Source organism: Hippopotamus amphibius, chromosome X (assembly GCF_030028045.1).
Source record: "Hippopotamus amphibius kiboko isolate mHipAmp2 chromosome X, mHipAmp2.hap2, whole genome shotgun sequence".
Taxonomy (NCBI): Eukaryota; Metazoa; Chordata; class Mammalia; order Artiodactyla; family Hippopotamidae; genus Hippopotamus; species Hippopotamus amphibius.
Window position 1 is genome coordinate 100,896,144 of NC_080203.1, and position 26,160 is coordinate 100,922,303.

General features: G+C 44.3%; 2 non-coding genes across 2 annotated transcripts; both read left to right on the top strand.

The window, feature by feature from the left end:
* The first annotated feature begins 1,510 nt into the window (after positions 1-1,510).
* Positions 1,511-1,615, top strand: LOC130842742 (U6 spliceosomal RNA). Its single transcript, XR_009050541.1, has one exon. It is a non-coding gene; the product is annotated as a U6 spliceosomal RNA (small nuclear RNA).
* A 24,107-nt stretch (positions 1,616-25,722) lies between these two features.
* LOC130842821 (U6 spliceosomal RNA) lies at positions 25,723-25,829 on the top strand. The gene has a single exon (XR_009050594.1). It is a non-coding gene; the product is annotated as a U6 spliceosomal RNA (small nuclear RNA).
* Positions 25,830-26,160: the final 331 nt, after the last annotated feature.

Below are 26,160 nucleotides of genomic sequence, written 5' to 3' on the forward strand. Positions count from 1 at the left end.
TTCCTGAGTCTTTACATCATCTTCTCTCTGTGTCCTAATCTCTTCTCGTAAAGACACTGATCAGATTGGATTAGGGCCCACCCATACGATCTCACTTTAATGTAATTACATCTTTATAGGTCCTGTCTCCAAATACAGTCACATTGCAAGATACTAGGGATTAGGATTTCAACATATGAATTTGGGGTGCGGGGGATATAATTCAGCCCATAACACTCCCCTATCACCCCTGAGAGGCTTTCAGGAGATGGTTTCTCATCACCTCCTGGGTTCTGATGAGCTAGGAAATTTTCAGACCACTCCCCACTCCCAAGATAGAGCTTGTACAAAACCGCCTAGTTATATATTTTTATACTGCCAGTCTAGAATGGGCCCGTCCGGCCCGTTTTGTTTTGATGTCATCCTTTTTTGGGGTGAGACAAATACCCAGGGAGCTGGCACCTCTGACTAATCTTCCTTTCACTGTTTATGTAAGTAATAAACTGTCCAAATCTGAGAGTAGCTCACTGCCTCTTTATCAGCCAAGTCAGCCAGGGCTTGGCCTTTGGCTTTCCTGGAAAGTCTTGTGTGTGCTTGACAACAGACACTGGCATGTGTTGCAAAAGCAAAAACAACAATCTTGCTAACAGAGGTGGGAGAAAGGGAAACAAGAAGGATGGCTCTCAATTCTGTGCTCCTCCCCTCCCCCACATCCAGCACCCAGCGCGCTCTTATGCTGGGATGACCCAGGCCTCCCCACCCCAGCCTCTGGGTCACCTGTATTTGAACTTGCTTGCCATTTAGAAAAATGAATTAACAAAAGATAAAACGCATGCATTGAAATATCTAGAAGAACTTTTTACATACGAACTGATGGCATCAATAATCCTTGGGGAAGGGACTTTGATATTTTCTGCGTATTTTATCCAACAGGCCCCAGAGGACACGGGTGACCTGCCAGAGGTGGGAAGGTTGGCCTCTGACAGGCAAAGTTGAGTCCACTCACAGTTAACATCCTGTACAGGTATTGTTGCTCTCAACTCTTTCCCCAAGAAATAGAAGTTTAGCTAAAGAAATCAAAACCACGAGGAGAGACCACTTCACACCCACGAGGATGGCTATTTTCAAAACCCAGAAAAAACAGAGAATAACAAGTGTTAATGAGGATGTGGAGATACTGGATGCCTCATGCACTGCTGGCCAGAATGTAAAATGGTGCAGCCACTGTGGAAAACAGTAGCCAGACACAAAAGGACAAATATTGTATGATTCCATTAATGTGAGGTCCCTAGAGTGGTCAGATGCATAGAGACAGAAAGTAGGACGGCAGCTGCCAGGAGGAAAGGAGGAGTTAACGTTTAATGGGTGCAGATTTTCAGTTTGGGAAGATGATAAAGTTCTGGAGCTGGATGGCGGTGATGGTTGCTCAACAATGAGCATGTCTTTAACGCCACTGAAGTGGACTCTTCAAAATGGTTAAGATGGTAAATCTTACGTTATGCATATTTTACCACAACAAAGAAAGAGGATAGTGCTTGCTTCAGCAGCACATATACTACAATTGGAACCATAGAGAAGATTAGCGTGGGCCCTGCACAAGGATGGCAGGCAAATTCGTGATGCACTCGTTGTTCTAATGCAGAAAAAAATATGAAGACTAGAATAAAAATTTCCTGGGGGAGGGAGGGGATAAATTAGGAGTTTGGGATTAACAGATACACACTATTATATGTAAAATAAACAACAAGGACCTACCATATAGCACAGGGAACTATATTTAATACCTTATAATAACCTATAAGGGAAAAGAATCTGAAAAACAACGTGTGTGTGTGTGTGTGTGTGTATCACGGAATTTCTTTACTGTACACCTGAAACTAACACAGTATTGTAAATCAACTATACTTCAATAAAAAGAAATAAAAAATTTCTTGGTATCTGAAAACCTAGCTCATCACAAGCACACACAAAAAAACAGTATAAAAAAGGATCTCTTCTAAAGTAAACTTTATACTCTACACATACAAAAAGTTTAGCTCAAGATTTGAGAGGCTTTGCTGCCTGGAGATGGAATTTAAGAGACACCAGTTTCCTTGCTGCAGTTTTGCACGTGTTGAGAGAGGGACTGGGCTCAGCCACCTGCGAGCTGATGGCCAGAGAGACTCCGCAGGTGGGGACGGTCACGAGCCAGGGAGGCTGGACACACCGAGGGCACACCATTTCCCTTCTCTCTCTTCTCTGTCTACAACCTGGGTCAGAGGACACAGGGTTAAAAGCTGAGAGACGAAAAGCCTTCCTCAAATCTCCATCCTCTCTGTCTCTCCCCACCCTCCTCCCATTGTGTTTCCTCTGTGGAACCTTCCACAAATTCTTCCTTCCCCAAACTGTTGGAATAGTTATTCATTCCATATGTGTCTTTCCGCATGTCTGACTTACTGTTTAATATCAGGAGGTGCCTTTGCGTGGGTGTGTGTCTTCTGGCCCCGACTAGACTAGAAGTTGCCTGAAGGTAAAGACTGATGCTTAACCTCCCTTGGACCTCTTTAGCTCTCCCATCAGCATCTAGTGTGTAGGAAGTGGCATGTACATCCAGATGATGGTATATGATTCAGCGCTAAAGAGAGGGGCTTCCCTGGTGGTGCAGTGGTTAAGAATCCACCTGCCAATGCAAGGGACACGGGTTCGATCCCTGGGCCGGGAAGATCCCACATGCCGCGGAGCAACAAAGCCCACACGCCACAACTACTGAGCCTGTGCTCTAGAGCCTGTGAGCTGCAACTACTGAAGCCGGCTCGCCTAGAGCCCGTGCACCGCAACGAAGAGTAGCTCCTGCTTGCCACAACTAAAGAAACCCTGCACTTGCCACAACTAAAGAAACCCTGCACTTGCCACAACTAAAGAAACCCTGCATGCAGCAACAAAGACCCAATTCAGCAAGAATTTTTTTAAAGAAAGGACATGGAGGAAGTGGAAATGCTGATTGCCGAGTGAAAGAAGCCCATCTGAAAAGGCTACCTGCTGGATGAGTCCAACTGCTCGACATTCTGGAAAAGACAAAACTATGGAAACAGTCAAAAGATTGGTGGTTGCCAGCAGCTGAGGGAGAGGGAGGGATGAATAGATGTGGCACAGAGGATGTTTAGGGCAGTGAAACTATTCTGTATGATACTGTAATGGTGGATGCATGACATGATACACTGTCACAACCCATAGAATGTATACAACAAAGTGTCAACCCCAAAGTAAACTATGGAGATTGGTTAATAATAGTGTATCCATGTTGATTCATCAGTATTGAACCAATATTCTAATGCAAGATGTTAATAATAGGGGAAACTGGGGGTTGTACATGGGAACTCTATACCATCTGGCCGGTTTTCCTGTAAACCTAAAACTGCTCTAACAAAGAAAATTTATTATAAATATATATATATATATTTCTGAAAAAGAATGTATACATATATATAACAATCACTTTGCTGTACAGCAGAAATTAACACAACATTGTAAATCAACTAGACCTCAATAAAATAAATTTTAAAAATAAAAAAATCTTTTAAAAAAAATATATATTTATATACAATTGGTTAATTGAGTGAATTTTGGATCATCCACATGGACACATCCAGTTATGAGGGAGCTGGGAAGATTTATCCAGGCCTGACATTTTTCAAAATTCAGTGAAACATAGTTTGGAGTAAACTAAAGTTTCTTCTTGAAGCCAAAGAAGAAAAATTAGGAGATGACTAAGCATTTATTTGTGAGTTAAAATTTATGCAGAAAGTTGATAGATTTGCCTGTAGGTGTTTGTGTTTCTTTACATTTTGCCCTAATTAGTGTATCATATTTTGTATTAGAATCATAAGTAATTTTTACAGAGAATCGAAGCATCCTTAATGGTTTCTGATGTCCCCTTTCCAGGTCTTCTCCAGCCCAGACCTCTGAAGGGAAGGAACAAGCCACATATCACATGGCTTCGTTCAGAGAACTAAGGAAAAGAGTTAAAAACCAAATGTCCAACATTACAGCAGTATCACCTGCCTACCAAACAGTTTCTGGGAAGACACTATTCAGGGTACAGCACTGCAGAGAGAAACACAAAGGCTCTGATGTCAAAGATACTTGGCAAGAAAGTATCTTGACCGGGACTTCCCTGGTGGTGCAGAGGTTAAGAATCCGCCTGCCAATACAGGGGACACGGGTTCAATCCCTGGTCCAGGAAGATCTCACGTGCCACGGAGCAACTAAGCCCGTGCACCACAACTACTAAGCCTGCATGCCGCAACTACTGAATCCAGTGTGCCTAGAGTCCGTGCTTCACAACAAGAGAAGCCACTGCAATGAGAGGCCTGTGCACCACAATGAATAGTAACCCCTGCTCGTTGCACACGGCAATGAAGACCCAAAGCAGCCAATAAATAAATGAAATTTTAAAAAAAGAAAGTGCTTGACCAAAAGGCAGTGAGCAGGACAGCCATTCCTGGTGGTCATTTTGTTTCTGTAACAACCCAGGGCAGGTCCACGTCAGTGGCCTGTGTGAACTTCCAGAGCCTTCCTGCCCCTCCAAACCTACAATGCAATGACATAAACATGTTTAAAACGGGTTTGAAACGCTTCTGTATTTTCCAAGTATCCAGCCTTCACTATACTAAGCTTAATGTACGTGCAGCAAGCGGCACTAAATAATGTTATTTTGCTGGTATTCAGAGCTCGTGACCTCACAGTGCACATGCGCAGAAAGGAGAGGCAAATGAGTGTCTCCAGCAGGTGGTACTGACATTGGGGTTTGAGTGGGACTTTCCCACTGTTCCTGGCTCCCAGGTGTCTGAGTTTCTCAGCTTCATACTGCACCACGGTTCTCTCTTTCCTTTATCATACTCCCCCAGCAACCCCCCCATGCCAACTTCTGATTAGAGGCTAGAAAACAGGCCCAGGAGGGAACTAATTACTTGAGCAGGGGACAGAGAGACCCAGGAATGGCTCGGTAACAGTCTCCGTGCATCTCGAGGGTTCCTACTGCAGGCCATGGTAACAAGCAGTGTCTTAGGTCAGTTTCCCCAGAAGCAGAGACCCAGACACGGATTCTTTTTTCTTTTTTTAAATAACGTGTTTTTTTGTGTTTGTTTTAATTAATTAATTAATTAAATTGGCTGTGTTGGGTCTTTGTTTGCTGTGCGTGGGCTTTCTTTGGTTGCAGTGAGTGGGGGCTACTCTTCGTTGTGGTGCACGGGCTCCTCACTGCCGTGGCTTCTCTTGTTGTGCAGCACAGGCTCTAGGCACGTGGGCTTCAGTAGTTGCAGCATATGGGCTCAATAGTTTTGGCTCACGGGCTCTAAAGCACAAGCTCAATAGTTGTGGCGCACGGGCTTAGCTGCTCTGCGGCAAGTGGGATCTTCCTGGAGCAGGGATCAAACCCGTGTCCCCTGCATTGGCAGGCAGATTCTTAACCACAGCACCACCTAGGACGCCCCCAGACATGGATTCTTGTGCAAGTGAATTATTGAGAGAAGGGCTCTCAGGAGACAAAGGTAATGATGGGAGGGAAGCAGAATAGAGGAGGGAACGAAGCCAAGCAAAGATGGAGATTTGGCCAAAGCCTAACCTCAGCCTGATCCCCTGGAGGGAGGCAAGTTGGGGCGGTGGGGGGGGGGGGTGGAAGGGAGCAGGGCAGCATCGTAGAGTCATTCATTCACATACCTGACAACACAGGGGGTGGGCCTCTATGTCTCCCATATCAGTCAGTCACTGACCACAGGCCACCTCCATGGTGGGGGGGGGGGGTGGCACAGGAGGGCACATAAGCCCCAAGCCATCAGCTCTGGGTGAGGCTGCTCCTATAGGTAGAGAGCTGTTCCCCAGAGAAGGCTGAGGCTGTGAGCTGCTCAGCTGGGGTCAGTGCAGGGCATCTGGCTGGACACCACCAGCAGCTACAAAGGGCTGCCCTCTAAAACAGCAGCAGGAGAGAGGTAACGCAGAAACAAGAAAAAGCCTCTTGAGGTGGCAGGATTCTCTGGAAGTCCTTCCAGCTGCCTGTCATTAGAACAGATGGACAGGGAACGGCCTCAACTCAAGTGGATCTTTCTAGGCACATCCAAGCAAGATGTTTGTGCAGGTGCCCTCAGAAAAGACCCAATCTGAGAACATCTCTGAGAACCACACCTGTAATTCTGCTGTCAAACAGTAGCCTGAGACCTAAGGGGCTCCCCAGAAAGCTTCCAGAATAGTTTAGTTCTGAAAACAGTGGCAATCTGTACAGATGTTACTCTGCCAGGTGCTGTTCTAAGTGCTTTATGTCTGTTACCTTCATTTAATCCTCATGACAACCGTCGTAGTGAGGCATTATTATTGACCATCCCCATTTTACAGATGAGGAGACTGAGGCCCAGAGAGGTTCATTCATTTGCCCAAGGGAACAGCTGGAAGTAGCAGAGGAAGGATTTGAACCTAGGCAGCCTGGCTCGGGAGGGCTCCACCACCACTCTACGGCACCTGGCTGTCTAGCTGGAGTAGATGATGCTAGAATGCAGGAGACCAGCACCATGCATGCCTTCAGAGGAGAGTGTTTATACATCAGAATCACCTGTGAGTGACTGTTGCACTACAGAATCCAGAGCCTCATCCTGAACCTACTCAGAACTCAGGGCTGAGGGCCAGGTGGAAATCTATACATCTAGCCAGTCCCTCAGGGGTTCTGACATGGACAGTCCAGGGGCAACTCTGAAACCCCACAATGATTCAGATTGAAAGAGCAGAGGCCAGGTACAAATCCTAGCTCTTCCACTTTCTACCTGTGTGACCTTGGAAAAGTTCATTCATCTCTCTGAGCCTCAATTGTTCTCAAATCTAAAACAGAACTAGTACTTCTCCTTTTACGATTCTGTGACATTTAAACTGTGAGTTACTGTACATCTGGTATCATTCCGTGTGTACATATTTAAAACTATGCACATGTACATCTTACATATATATATAAATATTAGACAAAGGTCAGATAGACTAAAGTAGTAAGGGTGATTATTTCTCATGAGATAAGGGGTTGGGGTAAAGGAGGGTAGACAGTGGGATGGGAAAGGCTTTCACTTCTTACTCCATGTATTAAATTTTAATTTTTCATAAAGGGAACATATTAAAGTATTGTGTATATAAAATGTATTTAATCAAAACCCAAAAGACTAAATAGAATCATCTAGATAAGTGCCTGGCCGCAAAGTACGTGCTCAACTAATGGTAGCTGTCAGTTTTATCATCCACAAACATTTGTTGAGTGCCTATTATGTGCAAGTCATCATATTTAGGCTGCACTGGGAGGCAGAGAAGTACAAAACAAAGTCTGTGCTCTCACATGCACAAAAAAACCCCCAAAGGCCCAATGGCAGTGTTTACTTTGGGACCAATGAGTGCTATAGAAAATAAAGCCTTTAAGAGTTGAAATGAGAGAGATCATTTCCAGCTGGCCTCTTCAGGGGAGGTGGGGCTCGCACGAGGCACTGAGGAAAGGGGAAGATTTCAATAGGCAGAGAAAGAGGGAAAGAACATTCCAGTGGCAAAAAAAAATAAAAGAGCTCAGTTCAAAGGGCACTGGGACTTGGTGGGCGTGCGCAGAAGATGCTGCGTGGACATTTGGCCCTGCGCGGCCAGGCTGCGGGATGCAATCGTGCCGGATCCCAGGCAGGCCATCGAGGGCCTCCCCTCCCACAACTGAAATAACACAATCTCTGGCCCCATCCCTTCCGGTACATGGAATGAGGCCAAGATCGACTTTCTCAACAATTCTTGACCCTTGTGGACCAAACATAGAATGGGAAGCGAAGGGGCCACAGCGATTGGAGGAAAAAAAAAAAAAACAGCAGATCCTCTCCCATAACTGCTGGGCCCAAGTATATGCAGGGCATGTGCTAGGAATGGGTAGGGAGCAGAGTGGGGAGTGCGTGGTAACGTGGGTCTGGGGGCGCCGTGTGTGTGTGTGTGTGTGTGTGTGTGTGTGTGTGCGCGCGCGCGCACGCTGCCACGTGCGGCATGTGTGGGGACTGACGCGTGAGCATGCACGTCGTCCTGACAGGCGGCATTTCCTGTGATTGTGTGCTGTGATCTACGGGCTTGAGTTATGAGTGCAGCGTCTGCTAACCACATTCCTGAAGGCTAATCTTTCTGAGCCACTGACGAGGAGGCAGAGGGAAGCCAGGAGCCGGCAAAATATCTGTCCACGGAACACGCCCTCTGCCTCCCTAGTGCTTCTGGTCGGGATGAGGGTCCCGGGGAGCGTGGGTGGCACCAGGAAGAGGCAGGGAGAGGTTCACACAGGACATGGACACGAGCAGGACCAGAGCTGCCCCTGCATCAGCAAATACCACCCCGCAGCTGTGTACTCGGCCACCTATAAAGCACCCTGACATCTTCCTGGATCTGGTGCCTGTGTGTCTATATACACAGTGTGTATGTAGAGAGCTAGAGATAAACACTTTTTTAAAAAGTTAAAGCTTGATTAGCTGAACACCACGAGGCCCTGGGAAATTGAGTTTAAGAAAAAATTTGGATAATTGGAACAGCAGAGAATATCAAGAATGTTAAATACACAAGTCAGCTGAGCACACAGAGTTTATGGCAAGCTCTGATTAAGACGAAGTTTCTGATAATCAAAGTTTTAATGGCAGAGGCTCATTTGAATTTCTTCTGTCTAAAAGGGAGATTAGATATCATGTGCACAGAATATCTTGTGATATTTTTCATTTTTCCCAACCCTGGCTGAGTCACAAACATGCTTCTTTATGTATGTATTTATTTCGTAAAAAAGTACTCTATCCTTTGGTCTGCCCCAAACTACCCCAAACAGGACCTGCCACAGATGTGTTTATCAGATTGTACTGCAAACGCTTGGAGGGAAAGTCTGCCTATCGTCTAAGTGATTTCAAAATCAAAGCCATCCCAGACACACCAGAAGCCTAAAGCAGCCAAGAGATAGGCCAAGTTTATAAACTTCCATAATATGTTTATTGCACGGATGGCAATTACCCAATATCCCTGCCCTCCTGGGTCTTAGATCAGAATATTTCCACAAAAAGAAATCTGTGTTTGACTGCATTTAACCAGTCATAATTCCAGATGTCTGGAATATTCCAACACCAGGCGTGGGGGGTGGGGAGGAAGAAAGGAAGCTGTTGATCATTCGGCTATAGTCTCGTCGTCTGTGGTGGCATGTCTAGTGGGGTGGCTTGTACTGCCTCCTCCTGTCCCTAGAGGCAAGGTGTCACAGGAGCGGTCATTGTATTTAGGGGAAGTGGCTGTCCCCAGCCACAGGCAGGCTTTTCTGTCCGCTTCTGGAAACCTGACGCGTCACATCAGAGACGTAATTTCTTAATGAAATGGAGAGAGTGTACCTCATTTATGCCAGGACGGAAAACGCTGACGGGGCAGAAAGGACACTTGTTTCTGCTGTAACAGGCAGCACATGTGGGCCACATCACTCAGGAATGAATCAGACCAGCGTTCCGGGGCAGTCTGCTAAGAGAATTGCCTCCTCGCGAGCTCCTGTAAAGTGTTAGAGATCTTTACTGCGCGTGTACATGCAGGTCCACTCCGCCCCGTTCACTGGAATGCAGACTTATGTGAGTTCAATCCTTTGTTCCAGACCGCTTCCTAAGCATGAGTAAAAAAAGTAGGATTGTTCTAGAGAATCATCAGTGCGATCCATTCTGCCCTTTCCTCTAGGGCTTTTCTGGCAATTATTAAACATCACGACACCCCATTAAAGAGACGCGAAGTACTCATTTCACAGACGGTAAGATTGACACACAGCTTTTGCCTCCATGACATCTTATAGCCAAAGGGATAGATTTTTCACCCTCAGCAAAGTGGGTGTGAGATGTGTTGATGAACTTTTTAAAAATTTTATTGAGGTACAGTTGATTTAAAATGTGCTACTTCCTGCTGTACAGCAAAGTGATTCAGTTATTCATATATATTCTTTTTCATATTCTTTACCATTATGGTGTATCACAGGATATTGAATACAGTTCCCTGTGCTATACAGTAGGACACTGTTGTTTACCCATTCTGTATATAATAGGTTGCATCTGCTAATCTCAAACTTCCACTCCATCCCTCCCTCACTCACCCTCCCCCTTGGTGGAGATGTGTCGATGAACTTAACCTAAGGCTTGGGTATTGTGTGGCCAAAGAGGCCAGTGCTTCTCCTGACAGTCATGGGATGTGGCGGGGTCTGAAAGTCTGGAGCCTTTGTCTCCTGCTCAACAATGGGCCAAGAGGTATCAGTCATGGCCAGGTGCAAGAGAACTGTCTCCACTCATCTCTATGCCAGAAAGTCTCCAAAGTTGGGGCACACACACCTTAAGTGGTACACAAGACAGTTCCTTGAGGGGTAGTGGTAATGGATTGAATTGTGTCTCCCTCCCAAAATTCATACGTTGAAGTCCTAACCTCCAGGACCTCAGAACGCGACCTTATTTGGAGATAGGATCCTTAAACAGGCAATAAAGTTAAAATGAGATCTTTAGGGTGGGCCCTAAAAAATATGACTAGTGCCCTTATAAAGTGGGGAAATTTGGACAGAGATACACTTAGAAGGAAGATGATGCGAAGAGACACAGGAGAAAGACAAGCCAAGAGGAGAGACCTGGGAGAGCCTTCCCTCACAGCCTTCAGAAGGAACCAATCCTGCCGACACCTTGATCTTGGACTTCCAGTGTCCAGAAGGGTGAGACAATATACATTTCTGCTATTGAGACCACCCTGTCTGTGGTACTTTGTTACGGCAGCCCAAGCAAACTAACACAGATAGGAAGAAGATACCAGAACTGTAGAATTTCTGTTTAGATCACTGTGGTGGTTTGGCTTATGGATCCTAATTCGTCACCTGCACGGAACAGAATTAATACCATTTGCCGTGTCACTTTGCAGTGCCTCCCACTGTGGGGGGAAATATATTCCCCCCATGCCGGTGACATTGGACTTGACCAAAGGAGTATTAGCAGGTGTGGCTTGTAAGCAGGACTCTAAATGTGTTGTGTGGCGTGTGGGTCACCCTCTTGAGCTTATGCCATCACTAAGAGAAAAACAGGTCCTTGGTGGCTGCAGTCATATCAGCGTGGGCTCCAGATCTGCACAAAACCTGCAACCTGGAACCAAGCCAACCTGCAGCCTGAAATCGCCCAGCCCAGCCAAGATCCACCAAACCCCCACAGCCCCGCAGGACCAGGAGCAAGAAAAAACCATAAATGCCTATCACTGTAAGCTGCTGAGTTTTGGAGTGTTTGTCTTGCAGCATAATTGCAGGAAGAGTTGACTGTTACAATGACCAAGATGCAACATGCAGATTGACCGCATGGCCTCACTTGAGCTGAATGTCACAGCTCAGCATCCAGTGTGACAGGCAAGGAATGCCAAGGGAAGAGTGACAGTCCTGTAACTTGGCCGGCATCTGTCTCGCATGATTTTTCACCTCAGTAAATGGCCTGTTATGAGTGCCATGTTGAGTGACTTACGGATCATATGATCTTGCTCTAACTAAACTAATCATCACAAAATGGGCAAGGGGCTTGAAATGGCTCCTCTAAAGAAACCGTGGCTTGCAGATAATACCGTGAAAGCAGCTATCAGGTAGGAAGGAACTGGCCAGCTCCTGATTCCAGAGCTCTGCCAGCCCCATTAGGAGGAAATACCATGATCTCAATCAGACTGGACAAGGAGTACGTTTTAAAAATTTCAAACTTCAGAAGATCATTTGAGGACCTCCCTGGTGGCGCAGTGGTTAAGAATCCACCTGCCAATGCAGGGGACACGGGTTCGATCCTTGGTTGGGGAAGATCCCGCATGCCACGGAGCAACGAAGCCCGAGCGCCGCAACTGTCGAGCCAGCGCTCTAGAGCCCACGAGCCACAGCTATTGAGCCCACGTGCCTAGAGAGAAGCCACCACCATTGCATTGCAATGAAGAGTAGCCCCCGCCCCCGCTCACCACAGCTAGAGAAAGCCCACTCGCAGCAATGAGGACCCAATGCAGCCAATAAATAAATAAATAACAAAAGACGTACGAAAATAAATATTTAAAACATAAAAGAAGTCTCCTCTTTAAACAAAAAAAAAGTGAGTTCAGCCTATCAACCTGATTTATTAACTTGTTGGGTGAGTTCATTGTTTTCATGTTGAGAAATTATTAGGGTGCCGTCAGTGAACACAGGAAAGACCCGTCCCCTCGAAGTGCAGTGTGCAGAACCCATGGGCCCGCCAGTGTTTGGTTGTGTTCACCCTGCTTCTAAAGCCAGAGGGAGAAGTTGGTGTCATGGGAAAAGTGAGGACACACCTCGGTGCTGGGCCTAAGGAGAACCTTCCAGAGAGGGGAGCTGACGCACTGTTTGGCAGAGAGGGTGCCCGGGGGGGCCCTGCTTTGGGCCCAAAGGCTCCTCCCAGCTGCAAGAAGTCCTGAAAGGGCCCAGCCCCGTCCAGACTCCAACGCCACCATTCAGGGCATGGCGACAAGGAGACACGCCCCACTCCCAACCAGAATCTCACTCTGGGCACAGTCACTGGGCAGCCAGACTTCATGCCCAACTCTGATTAAACCAGAAAATGTCAAATAATGCTGACCACTCCCTCCACTCCAGAAAATATCTTCCTCCCTTGAACCCTTGAGCTGCATTTTCTTTTCTTTTTCTTTTTTCTCTTTTTCTTTTTTTTTTTGCCGTGCCACAAGTCTTGCAGGATCTTAGTTCCCCAACCAGGGATGGAACCCATGCCCCGTGCAGTGGAAGCACAGAGTCCTAACCACTGGACCACCAGGGAATTCCCTGTATCGTTCCCATCTCCCCTATGATGCTGATCCCATTTTGTCTTCAAGTATTGTCACTTAGACTTCTGCATGGGTGTGTCCTGTCTCAAGGATGTGGGCTGGGCCTTAGGGAGGTGAGGACCCCATTTTATATTCCTTTGAGTGTAGAACCTATGTAGGGAGCTGGGTGCATGAGTCCCCGGGCTTTTCCCTGGGCTGCTGTGAGCATAGGGCACTGCGTGGGTTACAGGTGGAGGTGAGGGCACTGCTTGGCCCTGAGGTCTCTGTTCTGAAGAGCAGTCGGGGCTGGAGCAGGGATGCAGACGATGATGAAGACTATGGAGGAAGGGTCCGAAGGCGAAGTTGTAGGTCCGAGGAGAATCACTAGCCGGGCCTCTTGCAGCCAGGCGCGGACAGCCGCCAGAGCGAGGCCACGAGGGGGAGTTGGGGGAACAGCCCACAGAAGATGTGTCTCTGCGTCTAGTGGTCGGCCTGGCGTGGCTGTGGCTCAGCAAGGCCCGCAGAGCAGGAGAGAGCAAGGACAAGCCGGCCCCTTCCGACACCTTCTTTTATTGCATCTAACCATCATGACCAGAGAGGAGCAGCAGCTGCTTCTCTGCCACTTTCCAAATGTTGCGCAAATTTCTCTTCGGACCACCTCTAATGTGGAATCATAAAAGGAAGGGAAGTCTGGAAAAGGCTCCAGCTTACCTGAGGTGACACGACACAAAACCACCACAAGATCTGAACTGACTGTCCCAGGGTCCGCTGTGGCTCTTCTGCACAGCTAGTTTAGAAGTGAAGGTTACGCTGCTTGTCCGCAAACATTTCTGTGTGGACTTCCTGGTGGCGCAGTGGTTAAGAATCTGCCTGTCAATGCAGGGGACACAGGTTCAAGCCCTGGTCCGGGAAGATCCCACATGCCGCGGAGCAACTAAGCCCGTGCACCACAACTACTGAGCCTGTGCTCTAGAGCCCATGAGCCACAACTACTGAAGCCCACATGCCTAGAGTCCATGCTCCGCGACAAGAGAAGCCACCACACTGAGAAGCCAGTGCACCACAATGAAGAGTAGCCTCCGCTGACCACAACTAGAGAAAGCCCATACACAGCAACGAAGACCCAATGCAGCCAATAAATAAATAAATAAATAAATTCAGAAACAAAACATCTCTGTGCCCCAGGCTTGGCAGGTGGACTGGGCTCACGGAGGAAAAGACCTTTATGGGGCAGCACCTTCCAAATCTCACCAGCAGGTCAAGCTCAACACTGTCCTGTGGACCTACTTATCACTCGAGAAGGATGACTTATTTCAGCTTGAGAGACTCAGAGAGAGACGAAAATAGCTAAGGGCCTACGGCACATTGTATTTTCCAAAGAAGGACTGAACTGTGTCCCCCCCACACACACACAAACACACATGAATTCATATGTTAAGGCCCTAACCCCCAATATGATTGTATTTAGAGATGGGGCCTTTAAAGAGACAAGTAAGCTTAAGTGAGGTCATAAGGGTGGGGCCCTATCCCATTAGGATTGGTGTCCTAAAAGATGAGGAAGAGACACCAGGGACTTGCATGCACAGAGGGAAAGCCACAGAGAGGGTGACTGTCTGCAAGCCAAGCAGTGAGGCCTCAGGAGAAACCAACCCTAGGACAACACCTTGATCTTGAACTTCCAGCCTCCAGGACCGTGAGAAAACAATGTCTGTTGTTTAAGCCACCCAGTCTGTGGTGTTTTGCTATGGCAGCCCAAGCAGACAAATATAGCCTCCACAATATCCCCCATCCCACGGGCTCTTCTTCAATGTGACAATGACACTCCAGCGACAATACTTCCAGGGGTAGTGTCTTCACGCTCTTGCCTTGAATGTGATCAGGCCTTTGTGACTGCTTAAACCAACAGAATACAGCAGAAGGGAAGTTATGTGACTTCCGAGACTAGGTCCTAAAAATGCCATGCCCTTCTACCTTGTTGTCCCAGGACAGTCACTCTTTGAACCCAGCCACCACACGGTGAAGAAGCCAAGAAGCCACAGGGAGAGGCCACATGGAGAGGCCACGGCCAACCATCCCAGCTGAGGTCCTGGCAGTAGCCAGCATCGACACTAGATGTGTGATCGAGTGAGGCTTTGGGTGATTCCAGGCCCCAGCCACTGAGTCACCCCCTATCCTTTGAGCCACCCCAGAGGACATTGTGTGGAGCAGAGACACAGTCCGGCCTTGCCCAGACTGCAGATTTGTGAGCAAAAGAAATGATCTGTTGTTGTTTCAAGTCACTAATTTTGGCGTACTTCGTTATGCAGCAGTAGATGACCAGAACAGAGGTCCTCAGAAAAAAGACATCCCGGAGACCGCTTGAGAGAAAATGGAGCCAAGCCAATATAGAGGCTTGACCTGTTTGGGGGCGTATTGTAGTGATTTCAGACAATCAAAGCGGTGCAAACCTCCAGCATCAATGCAGCAAAACAGGCTGCCAGATGCACGGTTCTCCGAAGATCACACCCACTTTACGATTCCTATTCATTTTCTGGCAACTCTGAGCGTCTTCCCGAGGAGATTTTTTTATTCTCGTTGATCAGGCTTCGGACAGAGTTTAAAGGAAGCATATATACAGAAAGCAAATGGTGGAATCGGGAGGTTAAGCTGGAGGCTAGAATAATTAAAGGTTAAACTCCAGGTTTGCATTTGATATTTATAGAATTTTCCATGCTTGGTGTGAGGGTTTTAAAACCAGGCTGAACAGGGAAGCGCCTTTCAGCTCTTAAAGGAGGGAAAGGATTTTAACACAAGGAATCCAACCTGCCTAGTGCAAAGTTTTAAAAGGCAGCATGATTAAGCTGCTTTGTGCCTTCAAGTGATGCTGTTAAGGTGAACAGGGCTGGGAAAGGAGGCTCTGTGAACAAAACAAAGCCAAACAAAACATCTTCTTTCCCTACCGGGCACCCAGGGCTGTCAGCAGCGGGACCCTGGGTCCTTGAAAGCTGTTTTCTGCCTCTGTTACTCCCTGCTCTGAAGGAGGGTGAGTGCTGCTTACAGCATTTGACACGAGCCAAGGCAAGTATGGGACAGCAGTGTTCCAGCAGGCACACTGTGGGGGTTACCAAAGGATGTACGTGAAGGATGCGGGTGGAGGTGGAGGTAGCAGGGTCCCGGCACCCGGCTCCCGCACAGCTGCGCTCTGAGGCTGAAGGCAAACTCCCCGGAATGCACTTCTGCTTTGCTTCAAGCTTCCTCTCGCCTGCTTTCTCCCCCTCCTATTTTCAGTATAGAACTTCAGAGAAACTCCTCTCTCTGTCTTTCAGCTGTTGTTATCTGTTTGAGGGACATGGTTGTCTCTTTTTGTTTCCTGAAGCTTTGATGGGGCTGGGGATGAAAGGTCAGAGGAGGCGAGGCCAGGGGTGTCTGTGCTACAGGCTCAAACTGCTTCTCCCAAGAGAGTTTTCCAAATGCGTCCTGCTCCAAACCTTCAAAGGATGCGGGATGCGAAGGCTTGTGAGAACTTGTCTAAACTGGCACTGCATTTCTTTGTGAAAATCTAGTTACAGAGACAGACTATAATGCAGCTATTGAGAAGGCAGATTATAAAGACCATGTGGCAACATGGAAAAGGCAGGCGTGATATAACATTAAACGAAAGAGTAGAACTCCGAACTGTGCCCGAGGTACTGTCATGACTATGTTAAAAGTGTGGATTAAAAGCAGGGCTCAAACAGATGTGATATACCCATGTTCATGGCAGCATTATCCACAATAGCCAAAAGGTGGAAACAACCCAAGTGTCCATTCACGGATGAATGGATACACAAAATGGAATTTAAGGAATTCCATTAAAAAGGAATGAAATTCGGAGACCTGCTACAACATGGATGAAGCTTGAAGACATTATGCTAAGTGAAATCAGCCAGTCGCAAAAGGATAAATACTGTATGATTCCATTTATACGAGGTCCCTGGAATAGTCAGATTCAGAGAGACAGAAAGTAGAAGGGTGGTTTCAGGGGCTGGAGGGAGGAGGGAATGGGGAGTTGTTTAACAGACACAGAGTTTCTGTTTGGGATGATGAAAAGGTTCTGGAGATAGATGGTAGTGATGGTTGCACAACCTTGTAAATGTACGTAATGCCACTGAACAGGACACTTGAAAATGGTTAAGGTGGTAAATTTTATGTTATGTATATTTTACAATAAAAATTAATTTTTTTAAAGTACATTAGGCAGATTGGTGATTGCCAGGGGCTGGGAGGAGGAGGGCATAGGGAATAACTGCTTAATCGGTACAGAGTTTTATTTAGGGATGATGACAATGTTTTGGAACTAGATAGAGGTGACTGGTTGTACAACATTGTGGATGGACTAAACACCATTGAACTGTTCGCTTTAAAATGGTTAATTTTATGTTACGTGAATTTCACCTCAATTTTTTAAAAAACTGGATTAGGAGGAGAGTGAAAGGGAATGTGGAAAAATGAGGACTGTTTCATGCATTAGGATGCTTAGGACCATTGGTGGATTCATTGTGATTTCTGAAAAAAATTGCTAAAGCACAGTTTGTGCAATGTATTTTTTACATATTTAAGAAAAACCGGTCAGGTAGAAATTCTGTTATAAAAAACAGAATGGATATGGGATTAACATATACATACTACCACATATAAAATAGATAACCAACAAGGACCTACTGTAAGCAGGGAACTATACTCAATATTTTGTAATAACCTATGAGGGAAAAGAATCTGGAAAAGAATATATATATATATGTAAAACTGAATTATTTATATATAGAATATATATATATAAAAAACTGAATCACTTTGCTACACACCTGAACTAGCATGATATTGTAAATCAACCATACTTCAATAAAAACAAAACAAAAGAGGGATATTCTTTGGTGGTCCAGTGGTTAGGACTCCGTGCTTTCAGGGCCAAGGGCCCAGGTTCGATCCCTGGTCGGGGAACTAAGATCCTACAAGCCGCACGGCACAGCCAAAAAAAAAAAAACCAAAACAGACTGTTAATCAACTAAAGCAAAGTTTCTTACTTTTTCTTAAGACTTGTGGGGCAAGATTGTACAGAGAAAAACCGTAAGGAAAGAGAAATTGAGGACTGGGCTAAGATAGTGCTTGTTACTTTTTAATACGTATTAATATATATTATGTGTCGTATTAATATATTAATAATAAAGAATATATATTAATATAAATTAATAACAAAGAATATAAGAGATGAGCACAGTAAGTCCTTACCAATCAATCAAATATATATATATATGTTTAATATTCAGAGCCCCCAGCATATACTGGGCCCTGCAGGAGGCCCAGAAGATGAAGCAGAGTGTCCTTTTGGAGTTGACACCATAGGGCTAATGTATATGATGCTGATGACAAGTGTGTGAGGTCAGAAAGAAGCTGAAGCACACAGAGAGGCTGCCTAAAGGGAGTGGGGGCCCCTTCAGCTGGACTTGGAGGGATGGCGGGGTCTGCACAGGCCAAGGGGAGAGAGAGGTCCTTCTAGGTGTGAGGGGACAGGCAGGGGACAGGAACGCCAGTGTCTGTGGTCAGGGGAAGGGAGGGGAGAGCAGAGAGGTGTGCTGGGGAAGTTGAAGGAAGCTCAGTTAAAACACCATCCTTAAGGGATAAACAGTGTAGACAGTGGGGAGCCATGGTTGGCTCCTGAGCAGGGATGGAAGCCACATTTTCAGATGGTGGCTCTGCCACAATGACAGGAGGCCTTGGATCCCCTTTCTCTTTCACTCAGGGGGCCCGGACAGGCCAGAACACAGCCAGCCCCCTAGCCCTGACATGGATTACAGCAGCAGCAGCAGGGAGCAATTTTGTTCTCTCAATGATAGTTTCTAGTTCCTCGTCCCCAAAGGGAACACTTAGAAGAAAAATGGTATGTCTGGTTAAAGACTGAGGATTGAACGCATGTGTCCATCCCTCTGCTCCAGTCCAAAACTTCATGAAGATGATAGCAATGGGATTTTCAAAAGGCATTCACCTGCAAGTATAAAGAGAATGAGAAAGGGGAAAATAGCCAAGAGTTTTGGAAGCTGGAAAGCAGAAGGCTGTTTGGTGATTAACTTACAGCAGGGCTGAGAAAGCTGAATCTCAAACTAGCTATGGGAAAAGCTGAGAAGCAACCTGAATGGCATCGAAAAACCTCTCTCCCCTCCAAAGACTCAGAAGTGGCAATGCCAGGAATTTCTGGAAGAGGAGGTAAAACTGGAACTAAGAACAGGAGGATCACCTGAAAGTCCATTGACGAAGCAGTCAGATGTTCAGATGCCTCTCCCTGCTCTGTGAACCTAAGCGACTGTGCCTTCACTCCCTCACTCGCCTGTCTCAGACAGAAGACTGGACTTTTATTTATTATCTGGAGAGGGTTTTAAAAAGGGTCTATGCATAGAAAACAAACTTATGGTTACCAAAGGGGAAAGGATGGGGTGGGGGGATAAATTAGGAGTTTGAGATTAATAGATACACACTACTGTATATAAAATAGATAAACAACAAGGACCTACTGTATAGCACAGGGAACTATTCAATATCTTGTGATAACGTATAATGGAAAAGAATCAGAATATACATAAAACTGAATCACTTTGCTGTACACCTAAAAAGAATGTAACATTGTAAACCAATTATATTTCAATAAAAAAATTAAAAAAGATCTTTGGATAGAGATATAAAGCATAGTTGAAAGTAAGATGCCCAATTGTAGACAGGGAGATTAGATACAAGTTTTTTTAATGAACACTGTACCACCAGCCAAGCTCCCCTGCCCACTCAACTCCCAGAAACTTGACATTCAGGCTTGGACCCTCTAGGAAGGAGACTGAACACTGACATCAGAGATTTGCCCATTAAAAGGCTTACCCAGATCACCATAGAGTGGTGGTTCTCAAACTTTAGCCTGCATCAGAATCCCCTGGAGGGTTTGTTAAAACACAAGACTGCCAGGGTTTCAAATTCAGTAAATCTGGAGTGGGGCCCAAAATGTACATTACTTAGAAGTTTCCAGGTGATGCTGCTGCTGCCGCTGCTGGTCCATGGATCACACTTCGAAAACTGCTGCTCTAGAGTGAAGCCTGCAATTGGCAAGCCACATCCACACACATAGAGATTTCCAGCAGCTTTTTAGTAGATGTCCTGTAGATGGGCACACATCAGACACCTAAGGGAAACCTCTAACATTAATGACCAAGACCAAAACAGATGAAGCAAGTTGAAGAAAACTATGCTGAGAAATGTAAATTTCACCCAGGCACATGCGTGTGCACACACACACACAAACCTATCAATAATGTCCCAGAAGAGACATTATTTTCATAGCATTAAAAAGAAGCATTCAGGAAGAAAGATGGTGGTGAAATAGAAGGAAGTGGAATACATCCCTCTCCACAGATGCATCAGGAATACATCAAAAGACACAATAATTCCCACAGAGAACCAGCTGAACACCAGCAGATGACCTCAGACACCAGAAAGGACTGCAAAGATCCTGACATAACTGGGACAAGCAACCTCTGAAGCCTGGACTACTCCGTCAGAAGTCAAGTAGCAGGCTCTGGGGAGGGAGCACTGAATCCAGGATACTAGACTACTAGGGAGTCCTCAGACACAGGGAAGATTAACTGCAGAGAACTCTCACAGAGCCCTGTATCAGAATCTAAGACCCAGCTTTGTCCGACTGTCTGCAACTGCCAGTGCTGGACACCTCACACCAAACTACAAACAAGACAGGAACACAAACCCACCCCTCAGCACACACACTACCTAAAGCCATATTAACCTCACAGATACCCTAAAAACACAACACCTGACACAGCCCTGCTCATCACAGAGAAAAGACACAGAGCCACACACCAGAAAGCAGACACCAGACCCCCCCCCCACTATGAAGCCTACTCAAGACACTGGACAAACCCCACCACAGGGGGCAGAGGGCAGAAACAACAGGAATTACCACTAGGCAGCATAGGGAAAGGAGACAGCAAACCCTATAAATTAGACAAAATGAGAAAACAAAGAAACACCATGCAGGCAAAAGAGCAGGAAAAAACCCACAAGACCAAATAAATGAAGAGGAAATAGGAAAATGGCCTGAAAAAGAATTCAGAGTAATGATAGTAAAGATGATCCAAAATCTCGACCACAAAATACAGAAAATACAAGAAACAGTTAATAAGGACACAGAAGAACTAAAGAGCAAACAAACAGTAATGGACAACAAAATAACCGAAATTAAAAATACTCTAGATGGTATAAACAGCAGAATAACTGAGGCAGAAGAACGAATAAGTGAGTTGGAAGACAGAATGGGAGAAATAACTGCCACAGAGCAGGAAAGAGAAAAAAGAATAAAAAGAATGGAAGACAGTCTCAGAGACCTTGGTGACAACATTAAGTGCACCAACATTCGGATCACAGGCATCCCAGAAGAAGAAGAAAAAAAGAAAGGGTCTGAGAAAATATTTGAAGAGGGTATAGTGGAAAACTTCCACAACATGGCAAAGGAAATAATTAATCAAGTCCAAGAAGCACAGAGAGTCCTGTACAAAATAAACCCAAGGAGAAATACACTGAGGCACATATTAATCAAACTAATGAAAATTAAACACAAAGAAAAAATATTAAAACCAGCAAGAGAAAAGCAACAAATAACATATAAGGGAAAACCCATAAGGATAACAGCTGACCTTTCTACAGAAACCCTGCAAGCCAGAAGGGAATGGCAGGATATACTGAAAGTCCTGAAAGAGAAAAACCTACAGCCAAGAATACTCTACCCAGCAAGAATCTCATTCAGATTTGAGGGAGAAATCAAAAGCTTTCCAGACAAGCAAAAGTTAAGAGAATTCAGCACCACCAAAACAGCCTTACAACAATTGCTAAAGGAACATTTCTAAGTAGGAAACACAAGAGAAGGAAAAGACCTACAAAAACAAACCCAAAACAATTAAGAAAATGGTAATAGGAACATACATGTCAATAATCACCTTAAATGTAAATGGATTCAATGCTCCAACCAAAAGACACAGACTGGCTGAATGGATACAAAAACAAGACCCTTCTATATGCTCCCTACAAGGAACCCACTTCAGACCAAGGGACGCATATAGACTGAAAGTAAAGGGATGGAAAAAGATATTCCATGCAAATGGAAGTCAAAAGAAAGCTGGAGTAGCAATGCTCATATCAGACAAATTAGACTTTAAAGTAAAGACTATTACAAGAGACAAGGAAGGACACTACATAATGATTAAGGGATCAATCCAAGGAGAACATATAACAATTGTAAATATCTATGCACCCAACATAGGAGCACCTCAATACATCAGGCAAATGATAACTGCCATAAAAGGGGACATCGACAGTAACACAATACTAGTAGGAGACTTGAACACCCCACTTACATCAATGGACAGATCATCCAAACAGAAAACAAATAAGGACACACAAGCTTTAAATGACACATTAGACCATCTCGACTTAATTGATATTTATAGGACATTCCATCCCAAAACTACAGAATACACTTTCTTCTCAAGTGCACACGGAACATTTTCCAGGATAGATCACATCTTGCAGCATAAATCAAGCCTCGGTAAATTCAAGAAAATTGAAATCATATCAAGCATCTTCTCTGACCAGAATGCCATGAGACTAGATATCAATTAGAGGAAAAAAACTGTAAAAAATACAAACACATGGAGGCTAAACAACACACTATTAAACAACCAGGAAATCATTAAAGAAATCAAAGAGGAAATCAAAAAATATCTAGAAACAAATGACAATGGAAACACAACAACCCAAAACCTATGGGATGCAGCAAAAGCAGTTCTAAGAGGGAAGTTTAAAGCAGTACAGTCCTACCTTAAGAAACAAGAAAAATATCGAATAAACAACCTAACCTTACAGCTAAAACAATGAGAGAAAGAAGAACAAAGAAACCCCAAAGTGAGAAGGAAAGAAATCATAGACATTTCTCCAAAGAAGACATACAGATGGCCAACAAACACATGAAAAGATGCTCACATCACTAATCATCAGAGAAATGCAAGTCAAAGCCACAATGAGGTATCACCTCACACCAATCAGAATGGCCATCATCACAAAGTCTGGAAACAACAAATGTTGGAGAGGGTGTGGAGAAAAGGGAACTCTCCTGCACTGTTGGTGGGAATGTAAGTTGGTACAGCCACTATGGAAAACAATTTGGAGGTTCCTTAAAAAACTACAAATAGAACTACCATATGATCCAGTAATCCCACTCCTGGGCATATACCCAAAGAAAACCATAATCCCAAAAGAAACTTGTACCATAATGTTTATTGCAGCACTCTTTACAATAGCCAGGACATGGAAGCAACCTAAATGCCCATCAACAAATGAATGGATACAGAAGATGTGGCATATATATACAATGGAATATTACTCAGCTATAAAAAGGGATGAGATGGAGCTATATGTAATGAGGTGGATAGAACTACAATCTGTCATACAGAGTGAAGTAAGTCAGAAAGAGAAGGACAAATATTGTATGCTAACTCACATATACGGAATCTAAAAATGGTACAGATGAACTCAGTGACAAGAACAAGGAAGCAGATACAGAGAATGGACTGGAGAACTCGAGGTATGGGAGGGGGCGGGGGGTGAAGGGGAAACTGAGAAGAAGCGAGAGAGTAGCACAGACATATATATACTACCAACTGTAAAATAGTCAGTGGGAAGTTGTTGTATAACAAAGGGAGTCCAACTCGAGGATGGAAGATGCCTTAGAGGACTGGGGCAGGGAGGGTGGGGGGGACTCGAGGGGGGGCGTCAAGGAAGGGAGGGAATATGGGGATATGTGTATAAAAACAGTTGATTGAACCTGGTGTACCCCCAAAATAAATAAATAAATAAATAAATAAATAAATAAATAAATAAATAAAAGAAATCATAAAGATCAGATCAGAAATAAATGAAAAAGAAATCAAGGACACAATAGCAAAGATCAATGAAACTAAAAGCTGGTTCTTTGAGAAGATAAACAAAATTGATAAACCATTTGCAAGACTCATCAGGAAATAAAGGGAGAAGACACAAACCAACAGAATTAGAAATGAAAAATGAGAAGTAACAACTGACATTGCAGAAATACAAAAGATCATGAGAGACTACTACAAGCAACTATATGCCAATAAATTGGATAACCTGGAAGAAATGGATACATTCTTAGAAAAGTACAATCTTCCAAGACTAAACCAGGAAGAAATAGAAAATATGAACAGACCAATCACAAGTACGGAAATTGAGACTGTGAATAAAAATCTACCAACAAACAAAAGCCCAGAGCCAGATGGCTTCACAGGCGAATTCCATCAAACATTGAGAGAAGAGCTAACACCTATCCTTCTCAAATGCTTCCAAAATATAGCAGAAGGAGGAACACTCCCAAACTCATTCTACGAGGCCACCATCACCCTGATACCAAAACCAGGCAAAGATGTCACAAAAAAAGAACATTACAGGTCAATATCACTGATGAATATAGATGCAAACATGCTCAACAAAATACTAGCTAACAGAATCCAACAGCACATGAAAAAGATCATACACCATGATCAAGTGGGGTTTATCCCTGGAATGCAAGGATTCTTCAATATATGCAAATCAATCAATGTGATACATCATATCAACAAATTGAAGGATAAAAACCATATGATAATCTCAATAGATGTGGAAAAAGCTTTTGACAAAATTCAACATCCATTTATGATAAAAACTCTCCAGAAAATGGGCATGGAAGGAAATTACCTCAACATAATAAAAGCCATATATGAGAAACCAAAAGCCAACATTGTTCTAAATGGTGAAACACTGAAAGCATTCCCTCTAAGAACAGGAACAAGACAAGGGTGCCCACTCTCACCATTATTATTCAACATAGTTTTGGAAGTTTTAGCCACAGCAATGGGAGAAGAAAATGAAATAAAAGGGATCCAAATTGGAAAAGAAGTAAAATTGTCACTCTTTGCAGATGACATGATATTATACATAGAAAACCCTAAAGATGCTACCAGAAAACTGCTAGCACTGAACAATGAATTTAGTAAAGTAGCAGGATACAAAATTAATGCGCAGAAATCTCTTGCATTCCTATACACTGACAACAAAAAAGCAGAAAGAGAAATTAAGGAAACAATCCCATTTACCATTGCAACAAAAAGAATAAAATACCTAGAAATAAACCTGCCTAAGGAGACAAAAGACCTGTATGCAGAAAACTATAAGACACTGATGAAAGAAATCAAAGATGATACAAACAGATGGAGAGACATACCATGTTCTTGGATTAGAAGAATCAACATTGTGAAAATGACTGTACTACCCGAAACAATTTACAGATTCAATGCAATCCCTATCAAATTACCAGTGGCATTTTTCACAGAACTAGAACAAGAAATCTTACAATTTGTATGGAAACGCAAAAGACCCCGAATAGCCAAAGCAATCTTGAGAAGGAAAGATGGAGTTGGTGGAATTAGGCTTCCTGACCTCAAACTATACTACAAGCCCACAGTGATCAAGACAGTATGGTACTGGCACAAAAATAGAAAGGAAGATCAATGGAACAGAATAGAGAACCCAGAGGTAAACCCAAGCATATATGGGCAGCTTATCTTTGACAAAGGAGGCAAGAATATACAATGGAAAAAAGACAGCCTCTTCAAGAAGTGGTGCTGGGAAAATTGGACAGCTACATGTAAAAGAATGAAATTAGAACACTTCCTAACACCATACACAAAAATAAACTCAAAATGGATTAAAGACCTAAATGTAAGGCCAGACACTATAAAACTCCTAGAGGAAAACATAGGCAGAACACTCTAGGACCTACATGAAAGCAAGATCCTTTTTGACCCACCTCCTAGAATAATGGAAATAAAATCAAGAATAAACAAATGGGTGCTCGCTTTGGCAGCACATATACTAAAATTGGAATGATACAGAGAAGATTAGTATGGCCCCTGTGCAAGGATGACATGCAAATTCGTGAAGCGTTCCATATTTTTGATGATTGACCTTGGTGTACCTCAAAAACTGGTACAAGAGTGTAAAGCAATTATATTCCAATAAAAAAAATAATAATCCACTTAAAAAAAAAAGAATAAACAAAAGGACCTAATGAAACTTAAAAGCTTTTGCACAGTGAAAGAAACCATAAACAAGACAAGAAGACAACCCTCAGAATGGGAGAAAATACTAGCCAATGAAGCAACGGACAAAGGATTAATCTCCAAAATATACAAGCAGCTCATGCAGCTTAATACCAAAAAAGCAAATAACCCAGTTCACAAATGGGCAGAAGACCTAAATGGACATTTCTCCAGAGAAGACATGCAG